Source organism: Saccostrea echinata, unplaced genomic scaffold, assembly GCF_033153115.1.
Source record: "Saccostrea echinata isolate AGI-Se365-2 ecotype Australia unplaced genomic scaffold, CSIRO_AGI_Sech_v1 ptg000033l, whole genome shotgun sequence".
Lineage (NCBI taxonomy): Eukaryota > Metazoa > Mollusca > Bivalvia > Ostreida > Ostreidae > Saccostrea > Saccostrea echinata.
The window spans coordinates 25,567,043-25,570,076 of record NW_026889782.1 but is presented as its reverse complement, the minus strand read 5'-3'; the positions used below and the strand labels follow the sequence as shown (position 1 = coordinate 25,570,076).

Sequence of the window (3,034 nt, the reverse complement as noted above, 5' to 3'; positions counted from 1 at the left end):
TATATATGTATATATATTTGCCTAATCAGTTACAGATTTTCTTATCGATTACGATCATTCCAACTGAGTAATCAGCTACAGGGTAACAAATTGCCAACCGCAGTAAAATTACATCTCTATTTAAGAGAGTTTTTCAGGTTTTATCATGAATTTAACTTGTTGAGAACTTACATTTGTTCTGAACATTTTAAATGTAAAATTTTGTTGCTGCATACTTTATTTGTCTCAATTCAAAAGATATTTTTTTTTAAATTATCCTCTACTAATATTTTGAAGCTGCAGTGACAGTAATTTCTAGTACTGAATATGAAGTCCACCATCTACCACAATATCTTCTCCATTGATGTATGATGCTTTTTCAGAGGCCAAAAAAGAAACTACCGAGGCTACATCTTCCTGCTCCCCAATCCGCCCAGACGGGTTCTTTTTTGCCCTTGTAGCAATAAACTGGAACACAGGATATATGAAATGCATGCATTAAAGCAGTCCTTGTATTTCAGTGTCACACTTTATTAAAACAAAAAGATATAATTGTATAATAAATATAGGGCTTTACATTAATATCCTCTTACTATATACTTTCTTCACTAGAAAGACTGAATATTAGATTTTGTAATATAAACATTTCCAATTAATCGTATGTAGACAGTTTCTTTCAGTATTTTGCATGCTTCGTATTTATGTCACTTGCACAATCACTGAACTGTACAATATTTAATGTTTTTGATTGATGAATACATTTCATTTATTTTATAATCTTTCCAGTTGCAGTTTTAGAGTTATTATATCCGGTATGGAATGATGGAAGAAGGCATTGTTAAACTTAAAGGTGGTATGAATTCCGTTTGCCCGATCATGATAAGGAGCATACGGCGGTTCAACCAATCGACAGTGGATGCTTTCTCCTGCATGGCACCTAATCCCACCTCTGCTCCCAATTTTTATTGTTTCAATGGACGTTTAGCTTGATTACTGTTCGTTATCTACATATTTCAATCTAATTTCAAAATACGATTTAAAATAATAATTTCAATAAAATGTGTATGCAATTAGATAAATATTGATAATGGCCTTTTTATATTTTAAATTTTGAGATGATTCGTCACAATATATAACCTTATTGTATGATTCTTCATCTCCTAAACCAGGATCGTTATCACGTCTCAGAAAATTGCTTCGTATGAGTCCAGGCCTGTTGATGATAATGAAAATGCAAAGACTGAATACGAACAAATACATTCTTTTTAAATGCATTATTAGGTAATTTATTTGTTTCATCAGTTTATATAAAAGGTGTTTCCACAATTCTCACACGGGAACATATTTCATATGTTTAAATATACCTCGTAGTATTTGCTCGCACTCCAAAGGGCGCTAACTCTGAAACAGGAGAGTGATAGTGTTAGATGTACTGTAAATTGTATAAGTAATTGAACTATTTGTATTGATATTTGCCCATTGATCGTTGTATTGATAGTTTGCCTTTAACACAGGACTAACACAGTTAAGAATGTAAACAGATTTTCATGCATATATATGAATAAAGTCAAGCAGATTTCTTCTTGTTAACGGTATATTACACTCTAAACATCATAACAGTGAAGTAGGTGAATAAATGAGTTAATTCGTACCGTGTGCTTAATAGGTGCAGAAATAAGTTAATTCGTACCGTGTGCTTAATAGGTGCAGAAATAAGTTAATTCGTACCATGTGCTAATCCTCGAGTGAAGGCATCCATGGCTGCCTTGGACATGGAATAAGAACAATGTCCAGGGATCTACACGAAAGGAAATGAAAGGGTCTTCTGCAATAAGTGATTTCTGTACTTTGTACATTGTTTAACAACGTATCTTCCAGTTTCTAGTTTGGCTTGATTAAAATGACTAACAATACCTTCAATGTCACAGTAGACAATAATACACTTGATATATTGATGATGCAACCTGAAAGGAATGAAAAAAAAATTGAAAATCTTTGAGCAACGATACATCAAGCATAAAGTGACTCAATGAGCGTAGATAAAGACATTCTAGTCAGAATTGCAGGCTCCGGGGTCATAAAATTTAGACGAGCTCACTTTTGATCTCAGTCTCACTTTCACCAAAGGAATTTATAGTGGAAAATTGAGACTGAGATCAAAAGTGAGCTCAACTAAGTTTTATGACCCCAGGGCTTGGACAAAAGTGAGCTCAACTAAGTTTTATGACCCCAGGGCTTGGACAAAAGTTAAGTCAGACTAAGTTTTTATAACGTTAGATGTGTATATTTTCCTACTCTTTAACCAATGAAAAAAAAAATAAACAAACAAACATAAACTAACTCAACTTCAACATCAACAACAAAATTATTCAATTTTCTTCCTGATTTCAGCTCCGATAATGTCCAAAAGTCAATATTTTCACTGTGTTCTTGATCGACAACTTTCAAGAAAATATGTTTCAACAAATAGATAGAGACAGTATAGTCAGAATAAGTGGACAAATGTTAGGTCGCATTAAAATATTAATTCTTAATTTGGTTCAAGCTTTTATTCTGAATAAAGTGTTAAATCCATACATTTACCATAAAGATATCACTTGTCCATCTCTTTTTCCTTTAATGTTTACAATATACACTTACCCTTTGTGGCCTTTAGAAATGGTATTGCCTGCTGTGTGAGAAAGTACGCTGACTTGATGTTGACGTTCATAATTTCATCAAAGTTTTCTTCCGTTTCCGTCGAAATTGGCATAGGCCTCCCCATACCAGCATTGTTTACCTTGTACAAAGAAAACAAACCGTATTTCTTTTAATAATTATAATTTTTTTTAACTGACCATAGTTAAAGGTTCATATATGGGCTTTTCTGATAAAATAAAAGTATCTTTTCTCTTGTCAGACGTCTTTGTCGTAATTTAACTTTAAATTTCATTGAACCTCAGCGTCAATCAAATTCATGACAGAAATGATGATCACTTGTATGTTCAAATGAAGAGTAACAACTTGATTTCTTTAAGTAAAGCAAAGTTTGGGGTGATTAGGAAATAAGACAATT

At 32.6% G+C, this 3,034-nt stretch overlaps 1 long non-coding RNA gene across 1 annotated transcript; it reads right to left on the bottom strand.

Moving 5' to 3' along the window:
* Positions 1 to 1,126: 1,126 nt before the first annotated feature.
* On the bottom strand, positions 1,127 to 1,782 carry LOC133198918 (uncharacterized). The gene is made up of 3 exons (XR_009722665.1): positions 1,708 to 1,782; positions 1,344 to 1,380; positions 1,127 to 1,192 (listed from the first exon to the last, which is right to left on the bottom strand). It is a non-coding gene; the product is annotated as an uncharacterized LOC133198918 (long non-coding RNA).
* Between the last annotated feature and the right edge of the window lie 1,252 nt (positions 1,783 to 3,034).